Source organism: Pinus tabuliformis, chromosome 9, assembly GCF_031772625.1.
Source record: "Pinus tabuliformis cultivar Carrire ecotype Pingquan chromosome 9, CPIR1, whole genome shotgun sequence".
Lineage (NCBI taxonomy): Eukaryota > Viridiplantae > Streptophyta > Pinopsida > Pinales > Pinaceae > Pinus > Pinus tabuliformis.
This window is the reverse complement of record NC_142307.1, coordinates 163,936,688-163,955,672: the sequence shown is the minus strand read 5'-3', so window position 1 is coordinate 163,955,672 and position 18,985 is coordinate 163,936,688.

The window sequence follows — 18,985 nt, the reverse complement described above, 5'->3', positions numbered from 1 at the left end:
ATTTGGGTTTGTCGGCCTAAATGAGAAAACTAATAGTACCAAACAATCCAATGGTATAACGAGCGCAAAGGGCTAGGGTCAACATCTAAATACATGATGGAAGTTGATAGAATTATTTTTTTCTAAAGACGAAGATCCAGTAGAGGAGAAAGAGCTATAATTTAACGAGGATCTGTTGGATGGAGAGTAAGCTGCCCCATCTGGAGGGAAACAAACACTGGAAGAACTTCGTGCTTGGGCAGCGAGAGATAAATCCTTGGGGGACCAATTACTGCCACTAAATGAGCCACATCAAAATTAATAAAACCTCCGTGGAATAGCAACAATGCCATGAAACAAATACGATAACCTCTGGGAGTCAATCCAAGTGCCTGGCACTGAGATTTGTTCTCTCCTGACTCAGCGATTGACACGTTTCCCAGACGCAATGTTACCAAAAGATGAGGATGAATGCTTATTAAAAATCTTATTGAACTTCACTGATTGCTTCAAACTAGCTGCCTCATCAAAACGAAAGGATTTAAATGTAGAGAAAGCTTCAAACTTATCCCAAAGACCTTGGTTAATGGCAGTGGAAGTATCTGAATGGAGATCATATAAATCACGAGAAAATTGATCCAAATCTCTCCTTATTCTACTCATTAGAGAAGTTTTAAGGTCTCAAATGGGCCTCCTAAGAAAAATGTACAACAAAAATAAAGTTTATAAGAACTGATAGGATTCAAGATGATGATGTCAACCATGTGGGATGATTCACCATTTTTGGGCTTAAAAAGTAAAAAGATTAAAAAATAACAATTGTATTTTCAACTTATCTCCCTAAGGTTTTACTCAAAGTTTTAGCGGGAGTACTTGTTGGAGTACCCATGTTGCATATTTTCGATGGACCCTACTACATGAAAAATGAGAAATACATGAAAAAACATGCGAAATATGTTTTTCATGTATTTATCATTTTTCATGTAGAAGGGTCCACAGAAAGTATAAAACATTGGTACTCCTTGGATGAGGAATCAAATTTGAGTAAACCCGTAGGGAGATAAGTTGAAAATATGAGTTGAAAAAGTAGTTTTTACTATTTTCCCTCTAAAACGTAATGATGTAACCTATTCTTATTTTATTATTTCCACTATTATTTTATAATTTCCTTAGGAGGATAATTTTAGACCTCAAATTTCCCCTAATGAATTTATGAACGCATAAGAGATAACTATATTTAAGAAAAATATTCTTATTTTTAAAATTATTGAGACGATGAATTATTTGAGCAAAAAAAATGAACAACCTTTGCATCTCTACATTGCTTGAGAAATGCTAGGTCAACTATCATTTTCGAAATCCTTAATTGCATACATCCAAACCGATGAAATTTGCTGGCCATTTCCCTTCTGTGGATAAAATCTCAGAATGTAGGCTTCTGTGATTCACGAGTTATACCAACATTTGTTTTTGGATGAGATAACATATAGATTTTCATGACAGTGCATTTCGAACCACTTGCTGTGCTTCATCATCAGGATATAGATGGATATCTGAGCTAAAGAAAAATATCAACAACAAAGATGCAAAAACTAATCCCAACAACCAATTTTTATATTTTATTCATTTATCTATTAATTAATCAAATGAATGTTAAAACCAAAAGGTATAAAGTCAAAATTAGAAAAATATTATACCTAAGGGACTAATATTATAAACCCAATGGAGTATTAATATTATAAACCCAACGGATTATTAATAATATAAACCCAAGGGATTAATATTATTAGCTCTCCAGATTAATAAACCGAAGGATAACCATGGTTGACCAAAACTGACCATATTCAACCATGCTTAATCATGGTTGACTATATAAACATTTATTGACCATTATGACCACAGTTTATCATGCTTGAGGATGGTTGATTGTGGTCGAACATGGTTGGTCATGGTTGATAATGGTTGGCAATGGTTGACATTAAATGAACATGGTTCACCATGGTTGATCATGGTTGAGCACACTCAACCATGGTTGACCAAATTCAACCAAAGAGAACTTGATCATGGTTGAAAGAATTCAACCATCATTAATCATGGGTGACCGTTGTAGACCATGGTTGATCATGGTTGACCTTAGTTAACCTTGGTTGACCATACAAACATTGACCATGGTTGACCATATTCAACCATGATTAACCATGGCTGATCATGGTTGGCCATAGACACATAGATTCTCCATTATGACCATGGTTAATGATGGTTGACCATGGCTGAACATGGCTAAACATGGTTGACCATGGTTGATGATGGTGGAAATTGAATGGGCATGGTTGAACATGGTTAACCATATTTCACCCAATTCATTTATGGTTGACCATATTCAACCATGGTCCATCGCGGTTGACCATGGTTGACCATAGTTGATCATGGTAGACCATAATTGACCATAGTTGACCATGTGTTCACTATCAAATGTAGTCCAACATAGTCAACAACAATAGTAAATGTGGTTGACTAATTTTGTAATGTCACATTGCGACATTGGATAAATTTCAATGTAATGTAACATTGCGACAATGTTTGTCATATTGCGACATTGGATATATTTTTGTACTATTTGGACATCACATGTTTAGTTATTAATATTAGTAGGCAATTATGTCTCACCAAAGTTGAATATTGTTGATTGTCAAACATAGTTGAACAATCACCCACATTATTAAATGTTGTTGACCACATTTTGTAATGTCGCATTGCAACATCAGATAAGTTGCAATTTAATGTAACATCATCACAATTGTTGTGACACTGTGACAATATTTGTCACATTGTGATATTAGAAACATTTGTGTACGATCTCAACATGACATTATTATTATAATTATTTATCTTATTTATATTAATATGTTATTATTAAACATTTTAAAATATTGATTGTGAGCGACCAAAGATGGCCATAGTTGATTAATGTTGACAATGAATGACTTTGGTCAACCATGGTTGACTATACTTGAATGTTTCTAATCCCTTATATTTATAATATTAGTTCCTTGGGTTTATAATATTAACAATCCCTTTAGTTTATTAAACCCTAGGATTAATATTATAAATCCTATGATTATAAACACAAGGAGTTAATAAACCCAAGGGATTAATATTATAAATCCTTGGTCTTAATAAACCCAAGGGAGTATTAATATTATATTAAAATCGTGGTTCTAATAAACCCAAGGGATTGTTAATACTATAACCAAAAGGGTAAATAAAACAAAGGGAAATTAATATTATAAAATTTTCAAATTAATAAAATTAAGGGATCAATATTATAAAACCAAAGGACTAACATTATAAACCCTTGGAATTAATAAACTCAAGGGATTAATAAATCCAAAGATGGCCATGGTTGACCAAGCATGACCATATTCAACCACGATTTATCATGGTTTCCTATAGAAGCACTGATTGCCCATTATGACCATAGTTGATGATACATGACCATGGTTGATGGTGCTTGAACATGGTTGATTATGGTTAACAATGGCTGACATTAAATGGCCATGGTTAACCATGGTTGATAATGATTTACTAATTTCAACCAAAGATATGTTGACCATTGTTAACAAAATTCAACCATGGTTAATCATGGCTGACCATTGTTGACCATCATTGATCATGGTTGACCATAGTTTACCATGGTTGATCATGATTTACCATAGAGACTTTCACCACACTTGACCATAGTCAAGCATGATGAACCATGATTTCTCATGGTTGACAATAGAGACATTGAGTGATCATTATGAATATGGTTCATGATGGTAGACCATTGTTGACCATGGTTGATGATGGTTGAAATTGATTGACCATGGTTGAACATGGTTGACCATAGTCAATCATGGTTCTTCGCGATTGAGCATAGCTGATCATGGTTGATAATATTTAACCATGGTTGATCATGCTTGGCCAATATTGACCATATTCAACCATAGTTGACCTTGCCTTACCATGGTTGATCATGGTTGACCATCATTGACGATGGTAGACCATTTGTTGACTTCTAGTCATTGTCTAACATAGCCAACCGTAATAGTAAATTTTGTTGGCTAATTTTGTAATGGCACATTGCGACATTGAATAAATTTCAATGTAATGTAACATTGCAATAATGTTTGTCACATTGCGACATTAAATAGATTTATGTAGCATTCGAACATCGCAACATGTTTGATTATTAATATAAATCAATAATATTAACAAACAATTGTGTTTAACTGCATTTGAAGATTATTGATAATCGAACATAGTTAAATAGTCACCTACATTATTAAATGTTGTTGACCACATTTTGCAATGTCGCATTGTGACATTTGATAAATTGATATTTAATGTAACATTGGGAAAATGGTTGTGACATAACAATAATGTTTGTCACATTGCGATGTTGGAAACATTTGTGTATGATTCCAACATCACATTATTATTGTTGTTGTTATCATTAAACATTTGAATCTTGATTGTGAGCGACAAGGATGGCCATAGCTAAATAAGGTTGACAATTAATGTCTTGGATTTATAATATTAATCTTTGGGGTCAATGTTTGATCATGATTGACCAAACTCAATCATGGTTGACCAATTTCAACCAAAGATATGTTGATCATGGTTGACAAAATTCAAGCATGTTTAATCATGGGTGACCATTGTTGATCATAGTTGGCCACATTTGACCAGGGTTAATCATGATTTACCATACAGATATTGAGCATGGTTGACCATATTCAAGCATGATTAACCATTGTTAGTCATGGTTGACTGTAGAGACATTGAGTGATCATTATGAACACGGTTGATGATGGCGGACCATGGTTGACCATGGTTGATTATGGTTGACATTGATTGATTAAACATGGTTGACCATATTCAACCATGGTTCATCGTTGTTGACCATGATTGAAAATATTCAACCATGGTTTATCATGCTTGACCAACGTTAACCATATTCGACCATTGCTGACCTTATTCAACCATAGTTGACCTTGGGTTACCATGGTTGATCATGGTTGACCATCATTGACAATGGTATACCACATTTTGACTATAAATCATTGTCCAACTTTTTCAACCGTAATAGTAAATGTGGATCGCTAATTTTGTAATATCGAACTGCGACTTGGAATAAATTTCAATATAATATAACATTGTAACAATGTTTTTCACATTGCGACGTTGGATAGATTTCTGTAGCATTCAAACATCACAACATGTTTGATTATTAATATAAATCAATAATATTAATAGGCAATTATGTTTGACGACATTTGAATATTGTTGATTTCCAAACACAATCAAACAATCACTCACATTATTAAATGTTGTTGACCACATTTTTCAATATCTCATTGCGACATTAGATAAATTGCAATTTAATGTAGCATTGGGAAAATGGTTGTGACATAGAGACAATGTTTATCAAATTGTGACATTGGAAACATTTGTGTACAATTCCAACATCACATTATTATTATTGTTGTTGTTGTTGTTGTTATGATTAAACATTTTTGAATCTTGATTGTGAACGACCCAAGATGACCATATTAACTATGGTTGACAATGACTTTCTTGGATTTATACTATTAATCTTTGGGTTTATATTCTTAGGGTTTAATACTAACCCCTTGGATTATAATATTAATAATTCTTTTAGTTCATTAATCCCAAGGGTTGATAATATTAATCGAACAGTCGAACAGTCACCCATATTATTAAATGTTATTGACCACATTTTTCAATGTCACATTGTGACGTTGGATAAATTGTAATTTAATATAACATTGTGACAATGGATGTGACACGACGACAATTTTTATCACATTGCAACGTAAGAAATATTTGTGTATGATTCCAACATCACATTATTATTATTATTATTATTTAGCTTTATTAATATCAATATTGTTATCATTAAACATTTTTAAATCTTGATTATGAGCAACCAGGATGACCATAGTTGCCTAAGGTTCATCATGAATGACTTAGATTTATGAGACTAATTAAGGTTTATAATAGGGTTTTAATTTAAACCCTAATTAAGGTTTTAAATTTAAATTAAATTAATTATTAAAATTAATATTAATAAGATTAATAAAAATAATAAATAAATTAATAAAATTAAATTAATTAATGAAATGAAACTAATTAAATTAAATTAGGATTTAAATTAATTTTCATTAACTTGTTATTATCATTAAACATTTTTAAGGTTGACAATAAATGACATGGATTTATAATATTAATCTTTCGGTTTATATTCCCATGGTTTAATATTAATATTAGAGTTTATAATGTTAATCCCTTGGGTTTATAAAATTCATTGTTTGTGTTTATTAATCCCTTTAATTTATAATATTAATCCCTTTGGATTATTAATCATTTGGGTTTATAATATTAATCCCCTGTGTTTATTAATTCATTGGGTTTAATATTATTCAATTCAGTTTATAATCCCTTGGATTATAACATTAATCCCAAGGGTTTATAATATTAATCCCTTGGCTTTTTAATATTAATCTCTTGAGTTTATTAATTTGAAACATTCAATTTTTATTACTAAGTCAAACCATAAAACATTCGAACCCTAATTTAAACCCTAGTAAGGGTTTTAAATGATGGGTTTTAAGGGTATAAATTAGTTATAATTAAATTGTTATTATTGTTATTTAACTTTATTAATATTGTTATCATCAAACACTTTTAAATCTTGATTGTAAGCAACCAATGATGGCCATAGTTGACTAAGGTTGACAATAAATGACTTGCATTTATAATATTAATCTTTGGATTTATATTCTCCGAGTTTAATATTAATTCGAAGGTTTATAATATTAATCAATTCAGTTTATAATATTACTATTGTTGATTGAGGCTTCTGTGATCCATATCAAGTTTATGAGAGATTTTTCAGCGTAAATCACAAGATATTTCATTTGTCGATGCGTTTCGAACCAACTAGTGTGGTTCATCGTTAGGACAAGTTGAATGAACAAATCACGCTTTGCATGTTAAATAGATAGAGTAGAACCTCCAAAGGCTATATTCCTTGACCAGGTAATGGCTATATTGACAACAACTAGATTTGACCGATTAGTTAGGACAAGATTATAACCATAATTTAATTAAATAAGTTACCCCGGTTAGTTATATTCTTATTAAAGTAAAAGTAAATGGACCCTTTTTATACACTAACAATTATAAATATATATTAAAAAATAAAATTATAACATAAATTAATTTAAAATAATAGTTAGTTATCAATGTTATTATATCTAAATATTAGAGTAACTAAAAGTTAGTTATAAAAGTTATTAGATACATAAATATTAGAGCAATATATAAATAGCTAGTTATATTCTTATTAAAATATAAGTCAAAGCGCTGTTTCATACACTTATTTATAAATAAATATTAAAATAAATCAATTATAAACTAGATTAATTTTAAATTAATAGTTATTTATAAAAGTTAAATAAATATAGAGTAATTTAAGGGTATGATATTAGAGTAATTTAAATTATAATAAAAATAAATTAATTATAAAATAAATAAATTAAATTTGAATTAATTTATAACATCACTTGAAACAAATTGCATCAACCCTATGCTCGAAACAACGCTGTAGCTGATCTGACTTGTCAAACAATTCCATGATCATCATGATCTAACCTGTCGATCCCACTCCATCATCTAACTGGCGGAGAAATAGAACCATCGAATCTTGAAACTCCATGATCTAACCGCCGAAGAATACTATTTTACAAATTAAAAATTAACTTTTAACTTTTACACATTGTAATGCACAACACACAACCCCTCAACAACCCTGTGAAATCATAGTCGTCAGTCAGGTTATACGACGAAGAATATTTGCCTACCATTTAATCCTATGCATTCATGCATAAAACAAATAAAAAATATTCAAACCCACACCCAGAATGTGAAATAGAGACACCTATCTGTGTAATAAATTCCATCAGCACTCGCACTAAATGAATACATACCAAGTTTGGCAATTCCTATTCCTTACCCTATAGGAATTTTAATGCGGCCTGACATGGGGCCGGTATAAGGCGATACAACACGCCGCTAGGTGATGAGAGAGAAAAAAAAGTTAGCGGCGTGTTGTATCGCCTTATACCAGCCCCATGTCAGGCCGCATTAAAATTCCTATGGGGTAAGAAATAGGAATTGCCTACCAAGTTTCGTTGTTGTAATTTGTTTATGTTTTTTAATGAAGTAGTCAAATCATAAAAAGTATTTTTATAACGATCTTATCATGATCGTGGATTAGTCCTGAGCTTATCATGATTGGTGATTCCATAAATATTTGGCAATTTGAGAACATGGGCACCGTTGACAGCATTTATGTCTGTTCCATTATTCCGGTAATCGGCCCCATGTGATGAGATCATATTCTTCTGGCCATCACAATTTTAGGTGATATGATTTTATTAATGTTCTCCCATCACGTTTCTATAACATTGAGGTGTTTTCATAAACATTTGGCTTTTTTTATTTTAGTAATAAATAAAATTGTATTTTTTCTTCGAATGCAGGGATATAGTTTTAGATTAAATTGTGATTTTTTATTGTTTAAAATAAATATTTGAATGTATAAATTGATTCAACACTCTCAAAAATATCTAACACATTTGAACTTTGTAAATTAAACAATTTAATCTTGATTCTTCAAAATATCTATGAAATTTTAACAAAATTAACCAAAAACATGTATGAATACAAATGTCAGTTTTCCTAGACTAAGCAATATATATTCTTATTAGAATAAAAAAAAAGTAGTAACCATCATAAAATTAAAATTGGTCGAACATTAAAGTTGATTTTGATTTCCCCCTTCCTGTTTAATTTATTGAAGAGGTACATAGTATAATATATTTAAGGATAATCCACAAATTTTAGGATTACCATACATGAGACTTGAACTTGGATAGTGAGGTTATAATTAAACTCTTCTAACCGCGTGGGATACACTCATAATTTATATAATTGTTGTTAATATGTATTAGTAACAATTATAAAAGGAAAAATGTTTGACTATATTTAAGTATGGTTACTTATGATCAATTATAAATAAAAGCGGTTGTTAGCCATAACTAGTGGGCTCTTTTACTTATGTGGTTGTTCACCATCATGGTCAATTGTGATCAATTATAGATTACAAATTTTAAGTAAAAGTACTTAACAATATTCAGCTATGGTCAATCATGATGGCAAATTGTGGTCGATTAGTAACAACCACATAAATAAAAGTGACTGATACACATCAATCAATCTCATTTCCCACCATCTAAAAACTAATGGAACTAATCATTATATATCAACCAATTTTACCTATATGAGCCTTGGAGATATAGACTAATTGGCACACATGATCTTCCTGATCAACAATGTCTATGTCTAGTTCAACTTGGGATTTTCATCGTACTTATATGATGTTGACATCCATATAAAGGAACAACCATCCGCCACAATATATGGGTAAACAACCACTAGAATCACTAATCTAATAGGACGTCCTTCCTATACATGGTTCATTTAACCATTCTTCCATCACATGTCTTCATACTTGTATCTATACATGTAACTCCAATTGCATCATCATTATCTTGGGTTTCCTTTGTTTACACATTTAACCACACTCTGGCATTACACCTTTGGACTTATTATGGATGACCCACAACCATCACACCTCAAGTGATTTTTATTTACCACAAATATCACATCAACATCAAGTGGTTTCAGTTTACCATGAACCATACCTACATGAATGGTTTTAGATGACTACAAACCTTTGCATCGGGTGGTTTCTAGTTGACCACAAATTATACACTACATCAATGAGATATTTAGATTACCACAAACTTTATGAGAGTACACTTGCCCCATCAAACTCACATTTGATTCAAGTACATAAAATTTCTCATACTTCACTCATAGATATACCAAGTTCATACTCGAAATGAAACCATATACTTGTTTACAAATAAAACCTTTTAACTTTGATTGTCCATCATCATTTATTTTTTTATGATGCCATCTTCATTGCCAACAAAATATTTTCACATGCACTCTCAATAACTTTTCTTCTTTGTTGCATCCAAGATCATATTAATTTCTTCACTTGTGATTTCTTTATCATTGAAAATTCCCTTACGTCCTCTTTTGTACCTACATAAAATTGAATATTCCATGATTTTTTTGCTTCTTCTTACAACCATTAAATATTGATGGCCTATCCTCTCTATACATAAGAGGATACATGCTACATGAATACATGTGCTACCACACGAATACATGTAGGCCTAACTCAATAAGGCATACCAAACACCTAGGGTCTTTGACTTGGACCTTAAAATTTGCGATGTCAAGTTCAACTGATCATGTATCCCCTACACAATTACATCATATAAGCCATCTCTTTTCCAAAATTTTGACTTACTTGAATTTACATTTGCAAAATGATTTTTAGTTTACCATATGTTGGGTAGCGAAAGCCCCGCGGAACGAGTATGGGATGCGAAGCCTGGAATTTTGGGTAATATTAGGGTAAAAGACTCTGCAAAAAGCGCGAAGCACGAGCTATAGTAGGTTAAGTCAAAGGGTAGTCTGCCCGAAAATAATGTAAATAAATAGTAATATACTTGGCCCGCGGTGGGATCGCAGGCCAAGGGAAAGTATAAATAAGCAAGGCTCTATGAGGGAAAGACAGTTCAATTTGGGTTTTTGGTCCGAATATGTAATGGGTGAATAGTCTGAGAGAAGGTGTAAGTATGAGTCGAGGGAGTAGGGTAGAAGGAAGAGGCTCTGCAGCTGTGTGCATAGAGGCCTGGAAAGTCTGCAGCTGTGTGTGTGGACCCCTGTAGCTGAGTGCGCAGGGTGGATCTGGATGTATTGTTGAAGATTGATAATAAAGATAAGTTTCTTCTGAATTTTGTGTTGATTGCGACTTTACTCTTTTATGATAAATGAACTATTATGATTTCTGCATTTGCTACAGTTGAATACATGTGAACTGGGTTAATCTTGATGCACGAAGTAACCAAAAGTAATAAATGTTTGCTTAAAGACTGCTTTAACTAGATCAAACTAGTAATAAGTGATTCAATCTGTAATAAGTGCGATAAGGGTATTCCGATCTACGTGGATCTAGCGCAGCGCAAGGCCGCAGATTAGCGCGCTAGCCCAAAACCACATCCAAGACATCCCCAGGGTGTGGAAACCTAGTTCTAGCACCCTCCCCTGCTACCTCGGGTGAGACCTCAGTCTGCGCTTCGCAGGTTGTTGCCGAAAGGGCCGGTAGCTGCGGGATTTGTTTGGCTAAATAATTCTTTTGAACCTGGGTCAAGCCCATATAAGCCAACAAATGGTTCCGTTGTCGGGACCGAGATCTGCCTAAGGGGTGTCTAATGTGGGAACACTGGAATCCTACAAAGAAAGAGCTCAAAGATTGGTGGGATCTGAAGCTCCACGAGTTTGCAGTTCAGGAAAACAAGAACTCGCGGATATCAGAGGAACAGTGGTTGGATCGCTATATCCTCACAGACATACATGAGATCTTCTTCGTAACATTCCCGATAGAATTGTATGAGTGGATCGCAAAGTTAGCTGATAGCATGGGAAGGTGCAGATTAGACTAGCCGATAGTGTGGACCCCAGAACTGGTGCGTAGACTAGAAGCCACTGAAGACAAACTCGCGTGCGCAGTCGATCATTGGGTAGATCAAATCATTGGGGGATTTATCACTAAATTCGCAATAGATACCACGACAAGCTACAATGAAGCGGTAAGAAAATTTCTCCAAGGACCGTAGGGTCGGTTCATCAAGTCATTAAACACTTGGATTAAGATGCTGTTGTGCAAAAAACAGATTATGCACATACATTAATGTCTGGGGTAACACGGAGTGGAAGAGGTTACTGAGGAACGGGAGGAGCAGGGAACAATCCTCTGATTTCTATCTCGCGGGAAAGCGAGGAAGATCTCGCTAGGTTCTCGCCCAGAAGTGCAGTCCGGTTGATTACAGAATGCCTTCCACTGATACCACCTCCATCTACGCCATCACCCCCATCACCCACGTCACGTCTGTCCACACCACCTCAACCCTCACCACCTCTTCCACCACCTCCTAGAACAAGGATGGCAGCTGCAGTCAAGTTACCGACCTTTCAAGGTATAGGGAATGAAGATCCAAGCCAGTTTTGGTTTGTGATAAACTCCGTATGGGACACGCAAGGTATAACGGATGAAAACATCAAAAAGGCTATGCTGGTCAGTGCACTCCAGGACCGCGTGCTGACATGGTACATAAAACACTCAACCAACCATCCGAATGAAGGACTAGTAGCTATACAGGATGCGCTTAATAAGGAGTTTGGCCGACCAAAGTCTGAGAACCAATCGATCATTGGGTTCAAAGAAATAGCAATGCTACCTGGTGAAACCCGTGGGATCTGGACCAAAGATTAAAGAGTACTATTTGCGAAGCTAATATGACGTTGACCGACGGACAACATTGCACGTGGTTTGTGGCATCGTTAACACCCCATCTAAGGACGGCTCTGTCACAACAGAAGATCTCAACCCAGGCCGAGGCACTAGAGACAACTATGAGGTTATACGCGACCCCGATTCTGGACCCAGGGTTGGGAGTTCAGCAACTCCATGCGCAACTTCAGAACTTAAGTTTGGAAGTATAGAGCTTGAAGTAAGGAAGAATGCCTCGATCAAGGGTATAGTTGGAGGCACGATGTATTAAATGTAAAGGCCACGCACACGACAAATACCATTGCCCGATTTTCACGAACTATCTGGCGGGGGGAGGCCCAATGCCATTAAAAGTGGAAGTCCAAACAGGACCAAATGCCACGCCTGCGCTTTGGTGCGTGATTTTCCAGGTGGGAGGGAAACATGCAACAGATAACTGCCATCTATTACAGAAGTATACCCAGACTTCACAATAGTTATATTGCAATTTTTGCCAATCAGTAGGACATGATGAGAGAACATGTCGAAGTTACGACTTAATGATGGAACAGACCCCAGCCTACAGGGTACAAGCTGAAACACGGGGAGGATTTCAAGGACGAGGTCGGGTAAGAGGATGGGGACCTGGCACAGGTCGTAGACAAATAACTTGTTATAATTGTGGTGAACAAGGACACTACGCTTGCAAGTGCACTAACCCAACTAGGATCTCATGTCCTTATTGCGAGCAGTTCGATCACGAATTGGTATATTGTCCAACCTTGCTTTCCCAATTGAACGAGAAAGGGGTGCTTCAACCTTTGCCAACCAAAAATGTCCAAATGATGTGTGCGGAACCTCGCGAAGAGGACACTAGTATAAATATGGTACGAAGGAGTGGTGTAATGGTAGGGGGGAACAAAGGTGGGGAGCGAGGCGACCCGCCTATGGGGAACCATACTGTTGAACTAAATAAGGGGAGGGTGGGGCCAAACGAAGAGCAGCTGAGCTTCACGAAAGCTGCTACCTCAGTAGGAAAGGAACAAATGGAAGCCAAAATGGATGGACCCATGCATGATCACCTCCTTTCTTGACGCATGCATGAAATTGCTGTGGAATTAGAAGGCTGTCCAAGGGCTATAGGAATTGATTATCAGGAGTGTCGAATTCAGCGAACCCCAGGTGGTTCAGAGGATAGGATGACATGCTCTACGTACTAGACGAGAAATGAGAATGACGGTGCAAACAGGAGATTATGAAGTGGATCAAGTCATCCTGGATTTAGGCTCGGATGCAAATATACTGCCTAAGCAAACTTGGGAGCGTATAGGCAAGCTCGTACTGCAATGGTCCCCGATTCAACTACGGATGGCCAACCAAAAAAAAATCTTACCAATGGGCCGATTGTAAGGGGTGACGGTGGATATCGATGGTGTAATGACCTAGACCGATTTCGAAGTCATAAAGCTTATTGATGATAGCAATCCTTACCCTGCTTTGCTTAGGATTGATTGGGCCATCGACATGAAAGGAATCAACAACTTAAAAAGGCACACGATGACTTTCGAAAAGAAGTCACTTTGTGTAGTAGTTGTGCTAGACCCAGCGGAAGGGGAGCGCTACATAGAACCCGTCCGTGACGAGAAGACTAATGATGAACTGGATTTCATTTATCAAATAATGGCATAGAACTCTGGTCAGACGCATTACAACGACAATAGAAGAACCTCATGGGAATTTGAGAGTATCTGCACTATCGATTCTGAGGAGGAGGCAGAGCGATGGAAGAATCGATTACAGGGAGTCACAACACTCAACTGTAATAGGGTGACTCAATCGGCACGATGTGAAGAAAGACGCCACCTGGAAGAGCAGGACGCGACCACTAAAGACCAGCTCACATGTGTAGTACAGGAACCGCCCAGTGCGTTGGCAGATAGGGTGTGCGCACCGATAGAAGGATCGGGGAAGCTTAGATACAAGAGAAAGTTTCAACTCTGAATTGGAAGATATGTGCAGCAGTTAAGTTGGCACAAAACGATAGCACGAAGAATACGGGTGTATGGTGGACAACCAACACCTCAAACAGACCAGAGTGGACCACAGGATCATTAGGCTAGAGGGAACCTCCTCCCTACGGCCCAATCAACCACTATAGGCATAGCTTCTCCCACCAGAGATGGCGTCTGCGACAAGGTTCAACAATTGTGGGCTACCATTCGGCGTGCAAAACGACGACTTGATGAGTTGGAACAAACTGAGGCTCGAATCCGTGACCACAGTATGAAGTTGGACAAAGCCATCGAGGAACTTCAATTAGATGTGGTCACCTTATATGACAAAAAGGAATGGCCCAAGGAAACCAACATGGCCGGCTTTCCTACCTTGATATGGCTACACCAGAAGCCACAGGGGCGCACACACCATAATTTCGTGATAGAAGCAAGAGGACATATAGGGTGCTTGCGATCTAGGTAAGTAAGGAACTGGAGAAACCGCGGGAAGGGTTTGCCCTTCTAACTATCCGTCGAGGGTTCAGTCCAAGCACCCCAAGCAGTTGGAAGAGGGTGCGCGACTATAAAATAGGCTGCTACACAATGGTGCGATATGACCACCGGCTCCCTGCAAAAACCGCATCTACGACCTTGGGGATTCGCAGCTGCAAAGGAAAGATGGAAAGTGATCATTGAAGATACTGGTCATGGTATGATGGCGCATTTAAAGCACCATGAACCGGGCAGTGGGCCAGTAAGGCAAAAGCATAACCACCCAAGTCACATTTATGAGCTACCATAAAAACAAGCTGCAGGTTTTCGAGTTTAATCGATATATAAACCAAGTAAAGGTCACACCACCACGTCATACTGTCCGGCAAGAGAATCGGTCTGTATTACCTACATCATGAGCAACGAGGATGTTGAAAACAGTTCATGGTTTCTGGAATTACCGCAGCATTACAAAGATGTCATCTTGAAAGCTCAAAAGCCTACTGCTGTTAGTCCATAGCTAGAGTTGCCTCACGAAGCAAAACATTCTAAATCCCCCCGGATGCCGAAGACTAAGAAGAAACCTCCACTTCCAAAATCAGTTCCACGGTCGCCATGGCACCTGCAGGTTGGCAAGTCCATAATGAAGGAAAAAGGTAAAATTGTTATCATTGATAGCGAGGAAGAAACAGAGGAGTCTCCCACGAGGGTCGAAGAGGACATTCGTGAGGAGGAACCTGTATAGCCAGTGCGACGACCCAAGTATATGCATCCAAGCAAGGGGATGAACAAGGTATCCACAAACCTCGATGAATTCAGTAGTATAATCACTACCCCCTCTCTCCCGAAAGACGTCCCAGTGGAAAACTCAGTGGTTGGCTGTGTCGCGACGACGAAATTCGACGATTGCGACCTTGCAGATTGAACAAAATTTCCCCATCTAGTGACATATGAGTTAATGGAACACTAGATAGAAGGCATGGTGACCACTTTACAGCCAAAGGAGTGGTTGTGAAAGGTGGACAAAGCTGGATTACTTTGTCTCCTGGAAATTCCGCACTTTCTTCGACCCCCTATTACTATGTTAGTCATCAAGCAGTTGCTCTGTCTAGTGCACGAAGATACACTATGGGTCAGTAAACCCATCCGTATCACAACAGAACTTGTTCACCAGGTCTCGCATCTACCCTGCGCTGGACAGAACCCTTGGGAAATTACGGCCAAAAGTAACGATGTAGGAATGATAGAACGACTAAAGAAGACGTATAAGCTCGCCAAGGGAACACAAGGGTACATCATTGACAGTATCTCCGATGACACAGTCTGGGTGGCCACTTAGTTGCTGGCAGGAAAAGTAATGAGGAAATGTCAGAGCTCTAAGGTCTTCGCCGTAGTTATCACACTGGCTGAAGAATGTGCCGTTGGTGTACAATTCAATTGGTCACAGTTTCTTTGTGAAGAATTTCTAGCCAATTTTCGCGAAGTCTAGGAAGAAGGCAAGCCGTTCTATTATGCGTGGCTGCTATTGTCCCTCATGTTGGTCACTACTGAGTTACCTGAAGACAGCCAGTTTCCTATTTTAACCCCAGAATGGCCGGAAGCCGCGTAGTATGCGTCCCTCTGGGCGACCAAGGACGCAAGCAGAATTCAGGGGATTAAGATCTTTTGGGTATTGATGGACATGAATGTGTGTTAGTGGATCAATGTGTTACCACACTTAAAAAATGAAGTTTATGAGAGTATGAAGCACATTGCGGAATTCAAAGCAGATATGCATCACATCTACATCCGGGCGCGGAAGGACCCAGCCCAGACATGGACCCCTCTCCGGTTCATTGTCACTAATGACGTTGTTCACAAGATTTTCAAGGCTTGCCTCGTGGCTTGGCGAAGACCTGTGGCAGTGGAATGAGACGAGGCTGTTATTCAGAAACAAAAAGAGGTAGCCAAGCACACCGCACAACAAAAAAGGAATGAACAGTATGTTGCAGAGGTTAAGGCAGCGCGAGAGGCAAAACTCACAGCAATGGAAAAACTAGTACCAGGCACGCAGACACCAACAAAGGACAAAGGCACTCAGAAGGAAACCACTCAGCCAACCACAAAAATTATGCCATCCACTACTATGGGTACCCCACTAAAGTGCCCAGCCACACTAGAGCGACCGAAGGCACGAAAGAAAGAAAAAGCATCTAAGACAAACAGTGAAGTTACCACCCTAATCGAGGGCAATCTAAATGACATTGAAAACATCATTCGCAAAGCGACTTGGGAGGCAGTCAATGAGGCTATGGTGGAGCAGCACATTGTGTTGGGGGAGCTCTAAACGTAGTTATGTGAACTAGGATCAAGAATTATGCAGGTAGGGCCTAGCGTCTCTACAAAAGCCTCTGGTATGACAGCTGCAGAACCATTGCTCAGAGCCCAGGTTGCTCATTCTACTCTGATTTTGGTAGGCGCATTGGTCACCAACCAACTGAAAGATCGAGCAATACTAGAATGACTTACTAGAATGGGACTGAACATGGCTACACTCCCATGCGATAGTTTGCAACAACTCCACGATAGCACCACAATTGAACTTTGCGCGAGGGCCGACCGCGTCGACCAGATACTCCAAGAGTAGAAAATTAATATTGAGCAGCTACGGCTCCAACGTGATGAAGTAGTTACACAAAAACAACAGATGGAAAAGGTAGTAGCAAAAGCTTGTTTGAGTGCTCAGGCGTTAGATAGTATAGGGGACTTTCCCGTTGAAGCACGGATTCACACGTTGGCTATAGAGTTCTGAAGGACAAAAGAGGAGGCCGCACGACTGTAGCTTGAACTCAGTGCACAGATCGTCGAGTTGAAATTGCAGATCCCATCACCAACGCCCCTAGAGGTTGTAGTACAGTGCAAGAACATTATTGATATGGGGCGCACGATGCTTGCACAATCACTCGAAGAATGTACCGAGTTGCTAACTTAGTCGATTGATATGCTCACTATCCTTCAGGAAGATCCCACACTCCGCAGGTTGGAAGTAGAGGCCCGGCAACTTCAACACGCCTATGATCAGCTCCGGGGAATCACGAAGACCGCTATCTCGCAACGGTTGGCTAAGATGAGGGAAGTGCAGGACATGAAAATCCAAGCTGAAGCTGTGAGAGAGAAGGAAGCAGTGGTGAAAGCTCGTATCTAGCCATGGTTGGACGAGGAATTTGCAGTTTCAACCATTATAGAGCATAAGGTAGCACACATGAAGGCTGAATAAGCTAGGATGGAGACAATTGAGGCAGGGGTAGAAATATTGGTACTACAAGTGGAACGGATTCAGCGCATGAAGAAAGAATTTGCTGCCAGTACCAGCGACGCACTGAAGTTGTTGACCGACCTCCACGCAAAGATGGATGCACCAGCTCTGTGACCTGGGACGAGCCACGATGATTGTGTTGGGTGACTGTTGGGTAGAGAAAGCCCCGCGGAACGAGTATGGGGTGCGAAGCCCGTAATTTTAGGTAATATTAGGGTAAAAGACTCCGCGGAAAGTGCGGAGTGCGAGCTATAATAGGTTGAGTCAAAGGGTAGTCCGCCCGAAAATAATGTAAAGAAATAGTAATAGAGTCAGCCCGTGGTGGAATTGCGGGCCAAGGGAAAGTATAAATAGAGTGAGGCTTTATGAGGGAAAAACAGTTCAATTTGGGTTTTTTGTCCGAATATGTAATGGGTGAATAGTATAAGAGCAGTTGTAAGTCCGAGTCAAGGGAGTAGGGTAGAAGGAAGAGACTCTGCAGCTGTGTGCACAGAGGCCTGGAGAGTCCGCAACTGTGTGCGCGGACCACTGTAGCTGAGTGCGCTGGGTGGATTTGGATGTGTTGTTGAAGATTGATAATAAAGATAAGTTTCTTTTGAATTCTGTGTTGATTGTGACTTTACTCTTTTATGATAAATGAACTGTTATGATTTCTGCATTTGCTACGGTTAAAGACATGTGAACTGG